Source organism: Podarcis liolepis, assembly GCF_965112155.1.
Source record: "Podarcis liolepis genome assembly, chromosome: 12".
NCBI lineage: Eukaryota > Metazoa > Chordata > Lepidosauria > Squamata > Lacertidae > Podarcis > Podarcis liolepis.
In genome coordinates, this window is record NC_139563.1 from 41,427,312 (window position 1) to 41,451,110 (window position 23,799).

Genomic DNA, 23,799 nt, shown 5'->3' on the forward strand with positions numbered 1-23,799 from the left:
TCGTGTTATTTCCTTTACCTTTTTCAGCTACAGCAAACGATCTGTTTGAATTTTGCTTTTGCTTTTGTGAGTATGGACTTGTTCATCGCAGAAGCATGTTGTTTAAAAATAGAAAGCAAATCAGGCATAATAATGCACACAGAAATAATTGCCCCTTTGCACTTTAGATGAGTCACTGCAGTAGCTTGGTGGTTTTTTTTTTTTTTGTAAAAGAAATTACCCTCACAGAAGAACCACACATACATACATACATACATACATACATACATACATACATAGCTTCGGGTAAAAAAGTGTTGCTTCTAAAGATAACACTAGGAAACAAACTAAAGGTGTCAAAGGTTGAAACATGAGTAAGACATAATACTGATACTGTATGATCTGAGAAAGTCTTTTAAATGCATTCTTAGTTTCACTTGATGATCTCTTACAAAAAGTAGCTCCAGACGTTACACAACTAAGACAGGCAATGTGTTTCCTCCGAAACGTATTTAAAATGTAGGTGACATGCGTAATAATAACTACAACAATTTTATTACTTGTAACCTGCCCATCTGGCTGGGTTGCCCCATACACCTCTAATAAAACTATGCACAGATAGTCTGGGAAATTCAGCAGAACCAAGAGTGTCAAACAAATGTATATGCAGGGTTGAAGCCACATGAATATACATTGTCCCTAGTTTATAGGTTTCTTGCAAGAAATTATTTATTACAGTCACATCCCAACTTTCCTCAAGGTGGTATACACAGCCTGTTTCTTCTCGTTTTACCCTCAGAACAACCCTACGAGGTATAGAATCATAAAATCATGGAATCATAAAATCATGAAATTGTAGAGTGAGAAGAATCTCATGCCCTAACAACTGGTCTATCAGGAGGTGAGCCTAAGAGAATTTGGCTGGCCAAAAGTCACCCTTCATAGCTGATCAGGGGGTTGAACCCTGCCACCAGTCCAACCCTCTAACCATGGCACCATGTTGTTGTTGTTTAGTCGTTTAGTTATGTCCAACTCTTTGTGACCCCATGGACCAGAGCACGCCAGGCACTCCTGTCTTCCACTACCTCCCGCAGTTTGGTCAAACTCATGCTGGTATACTATTGGAACCTAAAACTCCATGGTGAACCTAAAACTCCATGGAGCAGGAACCAGCAAGCCACTCCAGTATCCCTGCCAAGAAAACTCCATGGACAAAGACAACAGGCACCATACTGGCTCTCAAATATTTAAACTGTAGCGATGCTTGAAAATTATCTTATATTTTTTTGCCTATGCTAGACTCTCCCCTAGGACCTCTCTGTGCAAATCTTACAATCTGATGCTAATTTGGATACTCATGTGGTTCAGTAACTGGAATGTCAAGTTTCAGGAACAAGCTCACTTGCCTCTTCTAAATGAAATAAATAACAAAGCAAAATTGACTATGATTATTTTAAGAACACAGAGCCAAAGGGCTAAGTGCTACACATGCGTTTATCTGTCTTAGCAAGACTTCAATGAGAAGGGAAAGGGAAAGGAAGCAGCTGGCTGGCAAGAGGTAAGGAGGAAATTTTCATACCATGCCAGGAATCAGAAAAACGAATGGCTATAGCTATATTCCTCCCCCCCTTGTCTTCAAAGTTGGGCTAGACATAATTTTGATCCCTCCATTGGCTAAGCTTAAACTATTCAACAGTGTTTTACAAGGCAAGAAGTGAACTAAGCTGTCGATAGAGAAATCCAGAGATACTAGTGATCAGAAAACATGTTTACCAGAAGGAAACTCATCTCAGGATACTTAACAGAAAAATATTTTGTCCCTTGTTTTGCGTGACTGACACCAGCACAACCAAGGACTTTCTAGTTTCCAAAGACTCACATCAAACAACTTTTAGCGCGCGCGCGCACACACACACACATATATAATATGATATTACCACCATAAAGCTGATCTGCATCTAGGAAGCATACAGGAGCAGACCTGATGCGTAGCCAAAAAGTTCACAGAGGTTTTTTAAGTGAGCACAATTAAAGTGTCCCCATTTCCTTAATAATCACATATCCAATATAAAACAGTTGGTCCTGTAGCCAGCCTGCCCGAGACGGACCCCAGTCTTTGTTCTCCCTTCTTCTTCACAGCGCATGTTGCTCTAAAAACTCTATTTTCCTGTCACCTAAAACAGGACATCCCATCACCATGGCAACCTCTATCTGCCCAGGCCCAAGATTCCTCTTAGATTGACCATCAACAACACCTTCTGCCATGTGAATTCCTCTATCCCAGGCGAGGCCCTGTCTTGGACGAAAGCTTGGCTTGTTCTTTTCCACTGACCTTCAATCTTCTCTTCAATACTCCAAATAATCAAAATTGTTTTCTAGGGTTTGGGGAGGGGGTGTCCCCCTTCCAAAAAGTCTGTAACAATATGCAGTGCTTTTTTTCTGGGGGTACACAGGGGTACGCATACCCCTAAAGATTTTGTGAATCTTTGTACTTTTATCCATTTACTGTATTTATTTTCCCCGATTTGAACTATAAAATGGTGATTTTCTTGAGTCAAAATGAGAGTACCCCTAAACATTTAAAGAAGAAAACACTGACAATATGTGTGTGTGTGTACACACACACACGTACATGCATGTACAGTATGTTCTAACTATGCATATACATTCATGCATACAAAAATGTACAGCAAACCTGTACTTTAGCTTTCAGTCTCTCCATAACTGCTGTCTAAAGCCATTTCAGTCTAACTCGCTTCCACATGACTGACATCATTTCCACCGGTTGTGTGACACATTTCTTTAGCCTCTGAAATACTCAGAGAGCTGCAACACACACACACACACACACAGCCCCACCAAGTTGCAAATAAATAATCACAACATAAACCCCAGAAGCAAGTGCCTCGTGCACAGCTGCCTCACAGCTCCACGGCCTAAGCCTGCTAACGAAACGAAGTTCATAGCTCGGCCAATCCCATCAGCCACCAAGAAGAGAAAATGCTTTGCATAGCCTACAGCAGCTATTGTTAGGCGATCCAAGAGGAGGAATTAGAAGCTAGTTTCTGAAGAAGTCTCGGATGATGATTGTCCACGCAAAATTAGATCTGCGTCTGAGAAAGTCAAATTTTGAGGGTGGGGTGATGACGGGGACCATACAACCTGTCAAAATATGCACAGCAAACATGCAGCAAAACGTCTACGCTGCTTTGCATTAATAACTCTTCTCAAAACGCTTCTTAAAAACAGCGAACTCGGGACAAGCAGGGAATCATCCACACCCACATTCCTGGTTTTCACAAGAGCTTTTCATTTCACATCCAGCATCTGCTCGTTATCATAATAGAACATATGAAAAAACAGCTAGGGATTTGGCATCTTCGCAACGCTGAAAGTGCAATATCTCACTAAAAATACTGTTGCTGTTCCTTCTCTAGCCAATGGATGGGATGGCCCCTACCTTGCCACGATGTTCTCCCTAGCAGATAGGGGGAGCATCCTCCCAATGGTCCTTGGTCCTCTGGCTGATGGCAGAGGTCAAAGGGCACCTCCTTTCTGCTCTCTAGCTGCCCTTTGCACAAAGGAACATTGGTCTCTGTGGCTGATCTGACAATCAGGGGAAGGTTGGCCCTTCATTATGGATCTTCTCAACAAACAGGGAATCTGTCAGGCAGGCTCCATCAGGCTCTTTCTTCAACTGTCATCAGCAGCCATTGCATCAAGAAGGGAGATGGGACAGAAGGTCTTCTCCATGCTCTCTGCATAGCTGTCAACTTTTCCCTTTTCTTGCGAGGAATCCTATTCGGAATAAGGGAATTTCCCTTAAAAAAAGGGAAATGTTGACATCTATGGCTCTCTGTCAGAAGGCCAGCAACTTTTGGCTCCTCCTCCCCTTGAAATCTTTGGGAGATCCAAAGTCAAACCCTTATTCATGGGACAATCACAGGGACATCAACTGGGGTAAATCCATCCATTCATAAGATCCTCACCACATTGGAAAAAGGGCTGGATACTGATGTTATCAATAATAATATTCCCCCCATATTAAAAAAAAATTCCCCATAATATCCCGCCCCCCAGGTTAAATAATTCCTTCTTCACAAGTATATTCATAGGCAGCCTATAGGAACTGTAAAGCACTTTTATTTGCTATTCCTTTTTTTGGAATAACTTTTTATTGGGTTTTATAAACAAGAATAATGTTATACAAATAAGTATACAGAAATACCTTGGAAGTCGAATGTAATCTGTTTCGGAAGTCCGTTCAACTTCCAAAATGTTCGACTTCCAAGGTGCAGCACCGGATGTTCGGCTTCCAAAAACCATTTGAAAACCGCAACAATCACTTCCGGTTTCTGATTGTTTGGGAGCCGAAACGTTTTGAGTTTACAGGAGTTTGGCTTCCGAGGTTCCACTGTACCATGTTTTCTCACATCATTTGTACATCACAAAAATAGCATAATAAATGTAGAGTAATATCTACAACATACGGTTCCGTTATTAGTGGTCAATGTATAAGTTCTTGGTTCATGAATTGGTTTAAACAAAGGGGAAGTTACTTTTTAAGAATTTCTCATCAAGAAATATAAATATGAAAATTGATATGTGTTTGTCACTGTGTCATCATGAGTATGGTTGTTCTGACTACTATGAAAAGAACTATCGCTTGGCAACATATGGGTAGCCTTTAACAAAAATGCATCAATGCTCCTTGAGGGCTTGGCGTACTCTCTTTCCTGCTATTGCAACGTGACATCCTTTGGCTAGTAGGAGGTGCAAAGATTTAATGACTGAGAGATGGGGGGGTTGGGGGAGAATAGCTGTGAATCAGCTGAGAGTGAAGCACAATCTGATGGAGGATCGTACGTTTTGCTGCTGGGTAGCAGCCATCTATTGGCTTCCAATAAACAGAGCAAATATTACACAGGTACCATATGCTCCCATCCAAATGCAACCAAACCCAACAGAACTGTCCCCGAGTAAATAGTTCGTGGAAGTGGAGAGTGCTTCAAATTATCATCATTGCTGCATTCATTTAATTGTACAGTTACAGTGACAATGAGTGATTTTTCCAGAGCTTCATTCCCCTCATTGGCTTCTAAGGTGCTTCCTGCTTGCAGGACTGTTTCTTGGATTTGAAGAGTTTGAATTTGATATCCCACTTTATCACTACCTGAAGGAGTCTCAAAGTGGCTAACATTCTCCTTTCCCTTCCTCCCCCACAACAAACATTCTGTGAGTTGAGTGGGGCTGAGAGACTTCAAAGAAGTGTGACTAGCCCAAGGTCACCCAGCAGCTGCATGTGGAGGAGCGGAGACGCGAACCCGGTTCACCAGATCACGAGTCCACCGTTCTTAACCACTACACCACACTGGTGTAGTGGCCTCTGCCTCTGCTACTGGAAAGTCCAGAAAGCAGATAAGGCTTAATTGGTGCCATGCTTTGAAGATCATACCACCAATCAACCTTCTCCAAGTTTTATCCGGAAGATATTTTTTTAGGTAGGATGATGGATAATAAGAGACAGAGGGGAGGATAAACAAAACAAAACAAAACAAAACAAAACAAAACAAAACAAAACACCACATTTCCTCTCTCATTTCATGCAAGGAAATATTCTTTACAATTATACTATCAGAACTGTACACTTATTCTTGCTGCTAAGAGTACTGTACAGACATCTGGTGCTCTGATAGGTCGACTGCTGCCGAAAATACAAGTTATCCCTGTCATGCCAGGCCCTCCTAAATGGAGCTGATGGGAATGAGAGTTCAATAACATCTGAAGTGCTGCAGGTTCTCCATCCCTGCACTAGGTAATAAAAAGGACATTTTGGCCCATGTCAAAAAGGGCCTATTTTAGGGGCAAAGTCCATTCTCTAATAGCCAAATTTGATTTATTGGCTGTCTCTGGCTACATTACAGGCAGCCCCCCCCCCCCACCTGCAAATTAATGTCAGAACTATGCAAGGCCTCAGGACACCCAAACTGATGATGATGATGATGATGATGATGATTTATTTATACCCCGACCATCCCAGCCACTCTGGGCGGCTTCCATAGAACATTAAAAACAGAATAAAACTTCAAACATTAAAAACTTCCCTAAACAGGGCTGCCTTCAGATGCCTTCTAAAAGTCAGATATTTATTTCCTTGACATCAGATGGGAGGGAATTCCACAGGGAGGGCGCCACTACTGAGAAGGCCCTCTGCCTGGTTCCCTGTAACTTTGCTTCTGGCAGTGAGGAAACTGCCAGAAGGCCCTCAGAGCTGGACCTCAGTGTCCGGGCTGAACGATGGGGGTGGAGATGCTCCTTCAGGCATAGTAGTCCTAGTCTGTTTAGGGCTTTAAAGGTCTGCACCAACACTTTGAATTGTGCTCGGAAACGTACTGGGAGCCAATGTAGGTCTTTCAGGAGCAGTACTATGTGGTCTTGGCGGCCGTTCCCAGTCACCAGTCTAGCTGCCACCTTCTGGATTAGTTGTAGTTTCCAGGTCACCTTTAAAGGTAGCCCCACCTAGAGCGCATTGCAGTAGTCCAAGGAGGAGATCATGCACCACTCTGGCGAGAGATGTAATGGCTGGCAGAAGTAGATGTAGATTTATCCCTGAACAACCACTTCTGATTTCTTGAAGCCATAACCTAATTCTATATAAAATTGTGTTGGATGAAAAAAAGCCGACACGACAAAGCACTTGAGCTGGATTCCATCAAACGCAACATGCCAGCTTCCCATTCCAGGAGGTGTGGTGCTGATTTGCCAGAGGGACTGAACAGTTCTTGTTATTTTCAAGAATCTTTTCTCCTCAGGAGTATAGTGCTCTTGTCATTAATCCACGCTCCTTAACAAAACCTGAAAACAGGCATTTCCTATTGTAATTGTTCTCTTCTCTGCCAGCTCAAGTTTTAAGTATTCTGCACACTGGCAATGAAAATTTAGTGCATGACTCACCATCTCTCAGGTTTGGGAGTTACACTTCGATGCATCTGAGTCAGACCTTCGATGCATCTAGCTCAGCATTGTCTAAATCAAGGATAGGGAACCTGTGGTCCACCCAAAGGTGGTTTCAGGGTAGTGTCTGCTGCAGGGGGCACCACAGCAATGCTATGGAGAAGGGCACAGGGGTGCGTGTGCAAAGCGTTTTAGTGTCACAGAGGGGACCACAGAAATTTGAGAGCCTGAGGTCTGCCAATGGATACTCCTGATCCATGACCGTTGGCCATGTTGGCCGAGGCTGATGGAAGCTTGGGTCCATCAACATCTGGAGAACCTCAAGTTCTCCATCTATGATTGGCAGTGGTTTTCCAGGGCTTCAAGCAGGAATCTTTCTCTGCCCTCCCAATAGCTATCAGGACCTTCTGCATGTAAAACCTGGGGTCTTATGATCCTTCCTATCCTGTTGAACTTCTCTGATCTTCTGTACTCGCCGGTACACCTCCTCTGACTTACAACCATTGACCTGCTTCTCCTCCACCACTTGGTTCCATTGCTCTGCCTAGATCCTACACCCACTTCATGTTTCTCTCCCCAAACCATTGTACACTCCCTTTCCTTCTACCACTGTGTCTCCAGTCTTGAGTTAACTAGGAAAGCGGGTGCCAGGAACTGACAACCCCCCCCATATTTCTTTCAGTAGCAGAGGAGCCCTGAGCTGTGCCTATAGACTTTTTAAATACCTGGACCAGGCTTCCAGTTCCAAGCATTTCTCCTGGGAAGTAGCACAATGGCAAGTCAATTCTAAACCTTAAAGGGTATGCTACTGAAATGTCAAGTTTTTGCCCTTGTGCAAACATGCACATAGAGCTGAACACTATTTTCAGTGTCACATGTCTCAGATCCGCTCGCTCGCCTGCCATAAGTATTCAGCAGCGGCATGAATTCTTTCCGTGCTAAATCTACAAGCACAGGAAGACCTAAGAGAAAGCACAACAGCTTCCTTCAGCCAGCACACTCGCCTTCGCAAAGCCCCCCTCCCCAACTATGCCGAAATCCAGGTTTATTGCGCCTTGAAGAGGACGCATTTCATAGCTTGAAATCTTATTTTAACTGTAGCCGACACGTCACATGATCTTTGATGCCAGATGCGTTCTCTCTCCAGGTTGTGGGCGAGGCGGGTCCGTCCCAAGTCATTTTGCTGCACCCTGGATATTAACAGCTGCTGCTTTATTTTCATACAGTGGTACCTCGGTTCTCGAACGGCTTAGTAGTTGTTGAACAAATCGGCTCCCGAACGCTGCAAACCTGAAAGTAAGTGTTCCAGTTTGCAAACGTTTTTCGGAAGCTCCTGCAGTCAATCGGAAGCCGCGCCTTGGTTTTCGAATGGTTTCGAGAGTCGAACGGACTCCCGGAATGGATTAAGTTTGAGAACCAAGGTACCACTGTATTTGGAACTGTGGATTTTATATACATCAAATGTTCCAGAGACCCTTTTGGCATTGTTGCACGTTGTGAGCTGGTCTGGCTTCCCCATTCGGTAGGAAGGGCGGGGTGTGAATAAATAAACAAAGGACAAGATGGCGGCGGCAGCCCCCCATCTCATTTCATGACCATAAAAGTCAACCAGACTGCCAATTAATTGGCAGCACCCTCCACTACATCCAAGACCAACAGGCTACTTTAAGGATGCATTGTTCTACAGTACTTTCCCAGTGCTCCACGCTGCCTGTGGCAGCCACTTCACCTTGCCTAATGGCAGGGCTGGCCTTGGGGTAGGTGGCCCTTTTGCATCTTAGTCTAATTCTGCCACCTCCCAGAGAGTTCTTCTTCTTTAGAAGGTCTATACTAAGAAGATATGAAGATAATTATTTTCATTTGCTTCTTGCATCTCCTGCCCTCCCAATCGGAGTGTACGGTATTTCAGACAGCACATTTCCTCCCACTTAGGGCTTTTGTTCATCGTCACTTACTTTGATCAGAAAGCTGAAGTACCGGGATCTCTTGCATGCTGTGGAGAGAACAGAAAAAATGTTAGTAATGATTATATATTTAAATGTGCGTGCAGGCTTTCAGCAAGAACGAGTTTTTAATACACCACGTTTAAGAAACATAGACATGCTTTTGCTGTGAATATTCAGAAACCTCAGGGGGTTTTTTTTAATAAGGAAGGTGAAACTGATCTTTGACAAAAGATCAGTCAACACAATCTTCTTCATTCAGCACCGTCAGATTATTCAGTTTTTGATTTCTGCCTTGGATACTCATAAATGGATCTCATTAAAAAGCTAAAGAATGAGGGTCATCCCGCTTACTTGTCCACATGGAAGCCACGTTTGATAGGTGTTTTGGCTCTCGTCTTGATACAAATCTAGATAATGAGGTTCAACCAAAGGGGCACTTGAAAGCATTATGAAAGGCTTCAAATGGTAACCCAAAGGTTTCCAAGCTCACCCCATGATTTTCACGGGCTTTCTCATGCTTCTGAACAGTGAACGTTAAGGAACAGAAGAGCACCTGACAAATAGACTTTTGTCACAGTTCCCAACGTGATAGTAACTATTCCTGAAAACAAAATGCATAGGAAGCTCAGGGTTTTTAAAAAAATAAAAATAAAAATCCACGACATGTAAAAGCGCGCTAGAAGCAAAAGCCACATACACATTTGTAGCAATTTTATTCCAATTTAAGACCAGGGTGGATAAAAATCAATGATTTTTTAAAAATAAAAATTGGATTAAAAAAAATATTAAATCAGATTTTTTAAAAAAATTTAATCAATTTTTTAAATTTAAATTGGATTTTTAAAATAAAATGCTTTTAGAGGAAAATAATCTTTCAAAAGATAGTTTTCTATTTAGGTTACATTATAGTTCAAAGACTATTCATCAGGAAATAAGGATTTGTTTTAAGTTTTTCATGTGTGCTAAAACTCAGACTGTCTAAGTTTAAAAAAAAAAAAAGTTTAACCACATCAGTTAATAAACAAGGATACATAAGTGTCAGGGGTTCAGGAGCAGAGGCACAGGAAAGGGAGGAAACAGAGAGCGAGGGGGAGGAATCCGAAGGAAATATGAGCGATGACAGCGGCCCGAGATCTCTGAGTCTTTCCAGTGAATCGGAAGATTCACAGAAAGGGGCGCCAGTGGTCAGAGCAAGGGGGGCGCCTAGGGGGACACCCCAGGAAGAAGGGACCAGAGGGGACTCAGAGAGCAGCAGTTGGAAATCGGGACCAGCTTCCCCACCAGAGCGCAGTAGGGGGGAGGAGTCCCAGGTATCGGGATCAGGCGGCTCGCCGCAAGCGGGAGGGCATGAGTCAGGATTGGCCACACCTCCATCGGGGAGCGAGGAAACGGTCAAGAGGAAGGTTGAAGGCTGGGCGCGCGCGCCAAGTTCAAATGCACAGGAAGGCGGCACAGTAAGCAGCCCGGATAGGGAGCCAGGTCCTAAAGCCCGCCGCAAGGAGGGAGAAGAGACCACGGGGGGGCAGAGGGACCCAGAGAAGGAAGGAAAGACGGAAGAGGTGGAGTAAGGCTAGAGTATTAAGTTGGTGTACAGGAGGCGGAGACTCAGACGGAGCTTCGCCGGTCTAGCTTCTAAGACGTAGAGCTGCGCGCTGCGGCTTGGAAATGGAAACTGTAACTCAATAAAGACTTTTGTACATTACTGCCGGCTAGCGTGGTCCTCTGTGAGCTGGGACCTGGAAGCAGCTCTGACAATAAGCTATAATGCTATTGTTTTACTTAAACAAATTGTTTAAATTGTTATTAGGAAATGATTATTTTTCTCCTTCCAATAAAGTACAGCAGAAAAGGTGTCCAAATATGAACAGTGAACTTATTAAACCTCACAATATTTTCATAATTATCTGTCTATGTATTTCTAAATGTATAACCAAATCCACAATTTTTGATATAACCGTAAAAACTACTCTGAAAATTTATTAATCAAAAAATGAAACTTTCATCTGGTGGTAAATATTAAGCAGGAATGTCTTTCTGTAAATAGAAAGAAAGAAATATTTAAATCAAGTCTTACTAACTAGTGATTTAAATCGTGATTTAAATCAAATCCATCCTGTTTAAAACTCATCCTGGGAACTGTGGTTTGCTAAGGTTTTCCCCCTTATTTCCTTGTGATGCATGCTGAATTTTAATGTAATCTGATCTGGCTGTGGGTGTTAATGAACCGTAGAACACACACACACACACTTGACTATCTAAATAAAAGGAAGATTCCCTTTCATTTGACTATATTATACTTAGAGATGTCCCTTTGCAGAGTTAAACAACCAACGAAAATATCCCTGCCCTCACCACTTGCCATCTTCAGTCACTTCTTCCACAACACAGATGGGACTGTCATCCTCCCTTGAGTGTAGGCGGGGAACAAGTGTAAAAGCTATGTCAAAGAGTTAACACCATGATAATCTCTGGTTCAGATGTAATGAGGATCCTTCAAGCAAAAACATGGGTTCATGGGCTCCCCCACTTATGAGGTAAAGATGGCTTAAACAAAGGAGACTTCATCCTTTTGAACAAATCACAGACTTGAAGAGTTGGAAGGGATCCCAAGGGTCATCTAATAATAATAAATAATAATAATAATAATAATAATAATAATAATAATAATAATAATAATAATAATAACAACAACAACAACAACAACAACTTTTTATTTATACCCCGCCCTTCCTGGTTCAAAAAACTGGGCTCAGGACGGCTAACAAAAATTTAAAACACTTAATTGATGCAACAAAAAACAGCATAAAATACAGTATAAAACGTGAATAACAATAAATTCAGAATTCAAAGATCAATTTAGGGGGGAAATCCATCCAATAAACATTAGATGATCACCAGGGCTAGCTGGCTAAATTAGTCCTATTTGGGCCAGCGAGGAGACCAGGGGATAATTTTTTTTTTTTTGCATTTAATTTTTTATTAAAGTTTTCCACAAAAAAAAAACACACTCAACATCTCCATTTACATATCACATTTTTGTCTTGTTTGGACCTCCCACAACTTTTCTGGCAATCATTCGTAGTTTATACCTTATCCACACATTCCTTTATAGCAATATTCCCATTATATTTTATATTTTTAATCTTCTTTACCTTCTGGTAATATTCCCTATTATTCACAAAGCTGTTTTAAAACACACTAGCGTTGTACCATCCTCACATATGTTTTCCAAATACTCCGTAAATTTTCCCCAGTCCTTTAAGAATCTGTGATCTTTCTGATATCTAATTTTCCCCGTTAATTTGTCCAGTTCTGCATACTCAATTAGTTTTGACCTCCATTCTTCCAGGTTCGGGACCTCTTCCTGTTTCCACCTTTGAGCTATCAGTGTCCTTGCTGCGGTGATCGCATATTGAAACAATTTGCAGTCTCCCTTGCTTATATCCCTTCTTGTTATCCCCAGCAAGAAGGTTTCTGGTTTCTTACCAAAGCTATATTTTAGCATTTTCTTTAGTTCTTTATATATCATCTCCCAGAACTCCCTTACTTTCCTGCAGTCCCACCACATATGCATAAATGTGCCTTCCTTCTCCCTACATCTCCAACACTTGTTACAGGTCTTGTACATTTTTGATAATTTTACTGGTGTCATATACCACCTGTAAACCATCTTCATTGTATTCTCTCTTAATGTGACACATGCGGTAAACTTCAAGTTCTCATTCCAAATTTTTTGCCAATCGTCCAAATCTATATTATAGCCTAGATCTTTAGCCCACTGAATCATAACTCCCTTCACCTCCTCATCCATTGTATGCCATTCCAACAAGATTTTGTACATTTTAGAGATTATTTTGCAGTCGTTGTTAACAATTTCTGTTTGAAATTTTGAGTCTTTTTCTTTATACCCTTTTTCTTTCTCTTCCTTTTTAAACATTTCGTTTACTTGGCGGTAGTGTAGCCAATCATAGACGAATTTTTTTACTTGTTCATATGGTTTAATCTTCCACTTCTCCCCTTCCTTCCTCACCAAATCTGCATAGGTGGCCCAGTCACTTCTCATATTAATTTTCTTAACTCCCATAGCCTCTAACGGGGATAACCAATGTGGGACCCCTGTTTCCAGTATATTTTTGTATCTGTCCCAAACTTCCAGTAGCGATTTACGAAAAATGTGGTTTTCAAATGAGCTGTATCCTTTCTTCTTTTCTTTCCAGAGATGCGCATGCCATCCAAACCTGGCATTGAATCCTTCCAAATCTAGGAGATTTGTATTCTTTAATTTAATCCATTCTTTTAGCCAGCAGAGACAAGCTGCTTCGTAGTATAACTTTAGATCTGGCAGGGCAAAGCCTCCCCTTTCTTTTACATCTGTTAATAGTTTATATTTAATTCTCGGCTTTTTGCCCTGCCAGATATATCTAGAGATCGTTCTCTGCCATTCTTTAAAAATCGCTGCTCCTTTTAAAATTGGTAACATCTGGAAAAGAAACAGCATCTTCGGTAGTACTGACATCTTGATCATTGAGATTCTTCCCCAGAAAGACAATTTAAGCCTGTTCCATATTTCCAGGTCTTTCTTGATTCCCTTCCACACTGAGACATAGTTGTTTTGGTACAGATCAATATTCTTTGGCGTAAGCCATATTCCCAAGTATTTCACTTTTTTAGCGATTTCTATTCCCGTATTTTGTTGCAGGCGCTCCATCTCTATTTTTTCCATATTTTTTGCTAAGATTTTGGTTTTCTTCCTGTTAATTATAAAGCCGGCCACCTCTCCAAATTTTTCAATTTCCTCCAGTATCTCTGTTGCAGTTTCCGACGGTTCCTCCGCCATCAAAACTAAGTCGTCGGCAAAGGCCTTAACTTTGTATTGATTTTGGCCCACTGTCACCCCCTTTATACTTTCCTTCTTTCTAATTGAATCTAATAGCACCTCTAGGACCATGATGAATAATAGTGGAGACAATGGGCATCCCTGTCTAGTTCCCTTGGAGATCTTTATCTCTTCTGTAATCACACTATTTACTATTAGCTTCGCTTTTTGCTCCGTATAGATTGCTTTTATCCCATTGAGAAAGTCATTCCCCATTTCCCTCAGTTCAATATTTTTTAGCATGAAGTCCCATGACACGTTGTCGAACGCTTTTTCGGCGTCCACAAACATCAGCATTGCTCGCTTCTCATTCTTGGCGGCCAGATACTCTAAAATATTTATGACGTTTCTCACATTATCTCGCATCTGCCTGCCTGGAAGGAAGCCTGCCTGGTCTTCGTGAATGATTTCTTGTAGAACCTTTTTTAATCTTTCTGCCATTATTCCTGCGAACACTTTATAATCCGTGTTTAATAATGAAATTGGTCTGTAATTTTTTACTTGGGTTAAGTCTGCCTCATCTTTCGGAATAAGAGTTATGAATGCTTCCTTCCACGTCTCTGGGAGTTCTCTCTCCTTTAATATGGTGTTCATGACCTCTCTCAGTGGTTGCGATAAGGTTGAGCCCAATTCTTTATAGTATCTAGCTGTGAAACCATCAGGTCCCGGGGCCTTTCCGTTCTTCAATTTTTTAATCGCCGTCATCAGTTCTACTGTGTCAATTGGGGTGTTCAGCCTTTCCTGTGCTTCTGTCGGGATCTTTTGCACCTCCTTCTCATTTAAATATCTCTCTATTTTTCTCCTGTTGCTCTTTTCTTTTCTTTTATATAATTGTCTGTAGAAATCCAAGAAGCCTTTCCTGATGTCTTTAGGGTTGGTTATCTCTTCTCCTCCCATTACGATTTTGTTTATTGTATTTTGCTCTTTCCTTTTCTTAGTCTGCCACGCAAGCCATTTTCCTGATTTATTTGCAAATTCGAAGTTCTTTTGTTTCAGTTTTTTAATATTCCATTCCACCTCCTTGTTTATCATCATTGCAAATTGGGTTTGGAGGGCCTTGATGCTTTGTTTAACCCTTTCATTGTTTGGTTTCCTAATTAGCTTTTGTTCATTTGCCATAATTTGGTTTAAGATTTCTTTTTTTCCTTTCTCCCTATTTTTCTTTTTGATCGAGTTCTGTTGTATAAAGTAACCTCTCATTACTGCTTTTTGTGCGTCCCAGACTGTACATATTTTCGTTCCTTTATTACAATTCTCTCTAAAGTAGTCTTTCAATTTCTTCTGTGCCTCCTGGACCACCCTTTGGTCGTCCAGCAGGTAATCATTCAGTCGCCATCTAAATGTCCTTTCTTCGAAGCCTTTAATTTCCAACTTAATGGGACTATGGTCTGAGATAACTCTCGGTTGAATTTCCACTTGCAAAATTCTTGGCGTTAGTTCGTTTGAAATCCAGATTTGATCGATTCTCGAGAAAGACTGATTTGGTTCCGAATAGAAGGTGTACTGTTTATCTAACGACCAGGGGATAATTAGCTGTGGGATCCCAGAGCAGGTAATCTTCATAAACGGGGAGGGGGAGGGAAGGAAGGGGAATAAAAGATCAGGCTAAGTTCGAATTGAAAGCCAGGCAGAATAGCTCCGTCTTACAGGCCCTGCGAAAGGAAGTTAAATCCTGCAGGGCCCTGGTCTCATGGGACAGAGCATTCCACCAGGTCGGAGCCATCACTGCGAAGGCCCTGGCTCTGGTGGAGGATAATCTGACTTCCTTAGGGCCCAGGACCTCTAAACTATGATTATTCATGGACCTTAAGGTCCTCTGCGGGGTATACCAGGAGAGGCGGTCCCGTAAATACAATTATTATCTAGTACAACCCTCTGCAATGCCAGAATCTCAACATGACAGGTGGCCTTACAACGTCTGCTTATAAACCTCCAAGGACAACCTCTCCTGGAAATCTGTTCCACTTTCCAACAGCTCTTACTGCCATAAAGTTATTCCTGAGGTTAAGTTGAACTCGCCTTTCTGGTAACTTGAAGCCACTGGTTCGGGTCCTAGCCTCTGGAGCAGAAGAAAACAAGATTGCTCCTTCTTCCATGTGACTGAAAGTCCTTTAGATTGCTGAAGGTGACTATCATGTCTCCCTCTTCTCCAGGCTAAGCATACCCAACTCCCTCAACTGTTCCTCATAAGGCTTGGTTTCCAGACCGTTGACCATCTTGGTTGTCCTCCTCAGCACATGTTCCAGCTTGTCAATATTCTTCTTAAATTTTGGTGCCTGGATCTGGACATAGTATTCCAGGTGTGGTCTCACTAAGGCAGAATAGATCGGGACTCAGTTGGGACACTATACTTCTCTTGATGCTGAAAGCACAGGTCATTTGCACACCAAGATAATAATAAACTTCAGCCTAATCCTACTTTGAATAAACTACCTATAATTGGAACAAACTACGGTTTCTCATAATTGGATGTAAGGAGGTTTGGTCAAACCTTAAACTCCTTCCCCACATACCAGGGGTGCAGGTGAGCAGACAAACTCAAGGCGCTCACCTGCCTGTCCTTATTACAACAAACCATGGTTTCAGCACTTCATCTTAACTGAGCCACTCTGTGCGCCCTGTCCCAAAACAGCCTCTTGTTGCAAAAGCATCACTGTGCACGGCAAAATACAAGAAATTTATATTTCTATACTCCCTCACTTTACAAAGAAACAAGCCAGAAAAAGTAAATAAAAGGGCACAGGGCTCTTTTTGTTTGTTTGTTAAATGGTCTATTGGCAATCCTAAATGCAGTAAGTGCAGGCTTGAAGGATTTCCTAGCTTAAACAATTTTGGTAAGTTGTCCAGAACGCCACGTTCTTGAAAGAATCCAAAGCATCTTTTACCGGGGGGGGGGGTGTTGTTGTTATTCTAAAAGTCCTTCGTTTGCTGCAGCCAATTAAAGAACTTCGATTTCACATAAGCAAGCTCACAGCCAAGAAAGGGATCTCTGGATCCACCACAAAGATATTTAATAAAAAGGGGGAGAGTAGCTTTGCCTCATATGCTTTCTGTGTGGGCTAATTAATGCCTCTCTTTTGGGGGGCAATTTTCGGTATATAAGCAGACATACATAACTGATGCGGAAAACGTGCGCAGACATGTGTTTTAAAGCACTGTTCTCTCCCTTAAAGAAAGTGTAGTCATTATTTATCCATGTTGATTTCATTAGCATTGAAGGGTGTTACACACGCGCTCTTGTATCTACGCAACAAGGAAAGGATACACAAACATCCCGTAGGACAAAAGGCTTTCCTAAGTTTTTTCTTTTGGCAAAACAAAAACAGAAAACGACTGGTACTTCCTTTTCGAACACCCCAAAGCTCTTCTCTCAGAGAAACAAGCAAAGTGTCAAAACTGCACCAAACTGGGGGGGGGGGGGTTAAAACCTGGTAAGACGGTTTGAAATCGGCTATAGTTTCCAAATCTCAGCTTCGGATAATTTAACAGTCTACATTTTGCCAGCCAAAATGGAACCAAATTAGACTGATAAAGAAGAATGACAGAATGCCCATGTTGTTGTTCTTTTTAAATTTTCCCTTAAATTTTATTTTATTCACGAGTTGCATACGTTTCAAGCCAATGCTGGTTATGCATAATGTTAACTCCTTAGCCTGTATGATCTGACCCTGGAAAAGTGTAGAGTTTTTTATTATTTTAAAAAAATCAAAATATTTGTTTAATTATCAAAACAATGACTGCATTGATAACAATAGAAATATTTCTGCTGTTTGTTTTTTAAAGCATAGGGGTTAACAGTTAAGCTTGCATTTGGTTCACATCTGTAGCTTCATTTGAAAGGTACGGAAGGTTCATACCACACCTTGAGAATTTGCTATGAGGTCTGTTTTCATATTAGTCTGGTTTGGACATCACACAAAACCAGAGTTTAGTATCACAAGAACAAACCTTAGGTTCACACTCCCCCCCCCCTCCATCTCTCCTCCTCTGGCACCGCCATGAGGATTTTGGAAGTATTTTGCTTCCACTATGCTTAACCGCTTGTTGCGTTACAGAACCTGACATAGCATGGTCAATGTTAACTATGGCTTGTTTGAAACCAGCCAACTTCATACTATAGGCTATGGTAAAAGGTAAAAAGTAAAGGACCCCGGGATGGTTAAGTCCAGTCAAAGGCGGATATGGGGTTGCTGTGCCCATCTCACTTTCAGGCTGAGGGAGCCGGCGTTTGTCCACAGACAGCTTTCCGAGTCATGTGGCCACCATGACTAAACTGCTTCTGGCACAACGGGACACCATGACGGAAACCAGGGCGCATGGAAATGCTATTTATCTTTCCGCCGCCGTGGTACCTATTTATCTACTTGCAATGGCATGCTTTCGAACTGCTAGGTTGGCAGGAGCAGGGACCAAGCAACAGGAGCTCACCCCGTCATGGGGATTTGAACCGCCGACCTTCTGATCGGCAAGCCCAAGAGCCTCAGTCGTTTAGACCACAGCGCCACCCATGTCCCGATTATAGGCTATGAAGCTGACTTGTTTAAACAAACCATAGTTAACAATAGTTAACATTAATCAGTTAAGGGCTCAGACAAGACAGTAATTTCTGGTAAACTGAACTCACAGGTGAAAGCTTCTATTCTGCTCATCACACCTGCACCAGAGAGGGGAGTGCTTGAACACAAAGCAAACTATGACTCATTCACATCACACTAAATTAGGGATTAGCATGATGTGATGATGGGCATTATGTTCCTTTGACTCTAGGTTCAGTAGCAACCTACAAACAGTACAGGAAATATCTGCGTATCACAGCAGTGGTGATGTCATCTATTTCTATTAAAAACTACACAATACACATGGCCCTAGTGAATGAATTCCCAGTTATTTATCCAAATCTACCTTACCCTTTTGAACAGAATTGAGCATGAAAATGTGCCTGCGTTGAACAGGTAGCACAACATTTCCCTAAGTAGAGTGAAGAGCAACAGATCTCAGCATCATTGCCATGTGAAACAGAAAAGGCAAATACATTTCGGAAACATCTCTTAATAATTAGTTATTGTACACCAATTATCCCAACAAGGATTCCACCCCCCCAAAAAAGTAAATGCATTTAGCCTGTGCTGGAAATAGTCAGCATGAATCAGCATGAGTTACCATCCACACTCACAGACTTAAAACACCACACTAATCGACTGACCTTTCCATTTTCTGTGAACTCTGGCTAGCTCAATTTGTTGTTGACTCAAGAAAACCTGAGCAGAGACATGCACAAAGATATCACTGAGATTAATTCAGACCCACACTCTTAAGCTCGCTGAGGGGAAATGAGCGCTCTTGCTAACGTGTGACGAAAGGAGCAGAAGTTCTTATCTGTGCTCATTTGCTACATTATCATAATATACATTTCAAAACAGAAATGTAAAAAAGCCAGATCAGATAACATTTGGCAGAAATTGCCAGCATCTGCCGAGAGGAAATAAAAGCAGGATGGAAATGGCTATGAGTCGTGAGGAAAAGCATCTCAGCCTCTAACACTCTAAGCCTGACATTAACTATCAATCACTTTTATTATAATTTCATTTGGAAATGAAAAGGCAGAGGAGAAGAGAGGCCATTTTCATCCATTGGCCAAAGTGCTCTTTGAAAGTACAGGCCCATAGCTTAAGATTGCAGGTACAGTGGTACCTCAGGTTACATACGCTTCAGGTTACAGACTCCGCTAACCCAGAAATAGTGCTTCAGGTTAAGAACTTTGCTTCAGGATGAGAACAGAAATCGTGCTTCCGCGGCGTGACGGCAGCAGGAGGCCCCATTAGCTAAAGTGGTGCTTCAGGTTAAGAACAGTTTCAGGTTAAGAACGGACCTCCGGAACGAATTAAGTACTTAACCGGAGGTACCAGTGTATTCTGTTTAAACAAATAACAAGTTCAAGCCAGAATAGAATTGTGGGCAAAAATTGCAGAAAGTTATGCATTTAAGGTAGAGGTCAAAACATGAAATCTAAAGAACAATTCCCATCTGACCTGCCACCATACTGCCCAAAGACCCATTCAGGCGATGATATAATTGAGCAAGGTTATTAATTTTTTCTGAATTCCCTCCCACACCATTTCATGTTACCGATGTATCAACTCACGTGAAAGATGTGTTTGAACCAATGACAGCATAAGGTGGAGAATTGGGACTCTAGATACAATCCTGTCCATGCCAGCAGTACTCCAAAAACAGGACTACCAGAAGAGCAATTGTTTGCCACCATATACATTTAAATTGTACGAGTTCTCTCTCTCTCTCATAATTCTTTCATAGTCTTATACCAACATGTTCACAAAGCGTGTTCTCCTTCATGGAGAGCACGTGTTGCGGTGGGGGCCGCCAAGACACTTCAAAGTTGGGGGGCGGGCTAATTGATCGTTGGCCACTGATACGATTGGGGCTTCCCTTTTTGTTGGGAAGAAGTTAATGTTGCCATTTTTTGATTGACAGCCAGAAATAGTAAAACTCCTTGCACGAGGCTAGGGCTTCCTCTTTTCGCCCGTGCATCAGATTGCCCGTCCCTCCCTCCCTAGAATAGGGTTGTTCGCTTTGACCTTGCTATGCCTGTCATGGGGTCGTCTGCTTTGGAGCGGGGGCCTGGTTGGAATTTTGTCCATCTGGCTAATTGGCTGGGGCCATTTGGTTTTTGCCTACTGCGTAGCAAATCGTCACAACTTGTAAGGTTCGCGGTTAGGCATTGGTTTATGGTTTGGTTGGTTGAGGGGCATGGATTGGCTGTGCCTGCCCCTCTAATGTTGCTGCTGCAAGGGATTCCGTTAAAGGAATTGGGGGCTAACTATTGCTTGTCCACTCTGTCAAGGGGGCTCGGGCCATAGCAATGAGCTCCTGGTTGCATTTGGGGTGAGGGCAGGTTCCCTGCTCCGCGTAACCCCCAAGTGTATTCCCCCATTCTGACTTTCGCATCGTGCGGAATGTCAGTCTGTCCCCCATGGTGGGGGCAGATAGTCGCAACCAATGCCTACGCAACCACTCACAAATTTGTATTTTAATAAAGTTGTGGCCAAAAATCTTAAACAAAAACTTCTGTGTGATGTGTGAGTTATTGGGGTGGACCTGGGGACCTCGACACGCAAAAGGACAGAAAGCAGAAAACACTCCAAAGGACAACATAAACCAGGCATCCCCAACCTTCGGCCCTCTAGTTTTGGACTACAATTCCGATCGTCCCTGTTAGCTAGGGATCATGGGAGTTGTAGGCCAAAACACCTGGAGGGCCGCAGGTTAGGGATGCCTGGCATAAACTAAGGTATAATTGACCAGAGAGATAATTGGTACCATTTCTTTCCCAAAGGATGCTAAATAAGAGCATATCAGATAATACTTTTTAGTACAGAGATGAAAATATCAATACTGGATTTCCCCCTACTTTAAGAGGACAATTTTTGCTTTGCTCATTGTGCTCTAAGCAAACTTGCTCTTGAATGTTCATTATATCTATCTATACAGTAAATACCAGTTCAAGAATACTTAACAAAATAGTTAAAGAGAGGGAGGGGTGTTTTTTTAAGGCTGCAAGCCTATGAACATTTATCTGGGAGAAAGCCCCATTGCTTAGTAAATTCAGTGGGACTTATTCCTGGCTAAAATGTATAGGATTGTGCTGTAAATGTTCATTTGTGATTTTTAATTAGCAATATACCAAAAATTATGACTGAAGTATAATATCCGGAATAAACCTGGGAGTATAACTTGTGAGAGGGACAAGGGTGGCACTGTGGGTTAAACCACAGAGCCTAGGACTTGCCAATCAGAAGGTCGGCGGTTCGAATCCCCGCGACGGGGTGAGCTCCTGTTCCTTGCTCCCAGCTCCTGCCAACCTAGCAGTTCGAAAGCACGTTAAAATGCAAGTAGATAAATAGGTACCGCTCCGGCGGGAAGGTAAACGGCGTTTCCGTGCGCTGCTCTGGTTCGCCAGAAATGGCTTAGTCATGCTGGCCACATGACCCAGAAGCTGTACGCCGGCTCCCTCGGCCAATAAAGTGAGATAAGCGCCGCAACCCCAGAGTCGGTCACGACTGGACCTAATGGTCAGGGGTCCCTTTACCCCTTACCTTATAACTTGTGAAATGAGTCTTTAAAATCTGCTGAGATACTCATACAAGTAACAGATAAATTAAACTGATTCACAATTGCAGCATGACCTTTAGACAACGCAAGAACTTTGCAAATATTATACTGAATGCAAGAGAGAGCCACAATGATGTTACAGTCAATGGGATTATGTCATAGTTATTTTTTTGTTAAGTGAGCCAATTCCTGTCTACCCTTCTCAGACACAAACACACAAAATATTGATAAAGTTATGCAGGGGGGAAACGAGCACATAACACGGCCTTCATTCTCTTGAACAAACTGACCAAGAATTGATCTGGAAGAGAGGAAGGTTCACCCACCAAGTCTGAGGAACAGCAAAACCTACTGGATAATTAAGCTCTTGGTTAATCAAAAGCAGGGAAATTCAGTCAGCTGCTATGTATTAACAACTTCCAAAAGGGAGACCATAAAAAGGACATAAGTATGGATTAAAAATTAACCACGATTGCCAGAAAGCCTGATATGGCAATTCCACCCACAGAAACATGTGCTCAGACCTTTCTGCCAGCACATGGCATACATTCTGCTGTCTTTAACAGCATCGACAGATACAGAAGCAATTATACAAAAATGCCAACTTTCTCTAGAGTAGGAAGGAGGAGAGGGAAGCTGAGTCAGACTCTAAGAATACAGTTCCTGGGATCTGAGACGCTTCTCCTTCACTCTATATTCTCTTTCTCTGTTCTCTGTTTCAATATTTTCAACTCAGTAAGAGAAGCTCTTTTAGATTTATTGCTTAGAGTGTAGCGCTGATAACACCAAGGCTGTAGGTTCGATTCTTGTATGGGACAACTCCATATTCCTGCATTGAAGGGATTGAACTAGAATGGGCGCGCCCGCGTTTTCCGGAATCCGCGTCTGCGCAGATGTGATTTTCAGCCCTGAGGAAGTGAGTCCCCACAGTGCGCTGTGCCAGTTTAGCGCAGCACACAGGGACTCGCCGAGCAGGCGGCTCGGTTCGGGGGCGGCTCGGGGGCCAGTTAAACAATCCCCGTGAGCCACTTGTGGCCCACGGGCCTTAGGTTGCCTACCCCTGCCATACACACTGCCTCCATACACCTCCCCAGACTTCCATACAGACTGCCCAGGCATGCACCCAAGGGAGGCCGCTTTGGTGCAGCGAACACAGCAGTCTGACTTCACTCCCAGAAGCGCACTCCATTCCCTCTCAAGACAGACAGGTGCCAACATCAACAATCAAGCAATGTTAGGGTTGTCCAGATGTGGTAAATGTGCTCGGCGTGACCTCAAGGGATAGACAAACGCTGTCCGCCATCTTTGTTCTACAAACATTCCGTTCACACAAGGAGACCCAACCTCTGCATGTTCAGTAGAACTGCTAACAGAACCTTATGCATAAGACTTCTATGCATCTAAGGCTCTTTCTGTATGGTGGAAAGATCCAGCTTTTTCCCATGCCAGTTCAGAGATAGATAGATATATAGATAGATAGATAGACAGACACACACACACACACACACACACACACACACACACAGGATTCTGCTTCCTCATCTATGCATTAATGAAATGTAAAATTGCGTCAACCAGCCTAAAGTCATTGCTTGATCTTATAGTCATCCTGTGATGAACATGTCCATGTAAGGCTCACCCTTACTTAATTAATTTTTTTAATCTCCTTCAGAAAATTATGTACGTCTACGTGCATAGGAACTAGCAATTTGGGTAAATGTTGGGCTTAACTCGGTGTTAGCATAGATTTACATTTTTTTTCACATTAAAACTGACCCAAATGCTCCTTACCTCACAACAGCATTCTGTGTTGCTTGCTATCTTGACAGAGAGATGGGTGACTAAATACTTTTTAAAATAGTACAAAATATCTTCTTAATTAAGGGTGTTTTTTTAAATGTGAACCCAGACAGG

General features: G+C 42.4%; 1 protein-coding gene across 4 annotated transcripts in view; it reads right to left on the reverse strand.

Annotated features, from left to right (window-relative positions):
- THRB (thyroid hormone receptor beta) overlaps window positions 1-23,799 on the reverse strand; it is a 178,150-nt gene that overhangs the window by 88,636 nt on the left and 65,715 nt on the right. For all 4 annotated transcript variants that reach the window (XM_083468469.1, XM_083468468.1, XM_083468471.1 and 1 more), the window contains exon 3: window positions 8,889-8,926. The gene's annotated coding sequence lies outside the window, so the exon portion shown is untranslated. The remainder of the gene's footprint in view (window positions 1-8,888; window positions 8,927-23,799) is intronic.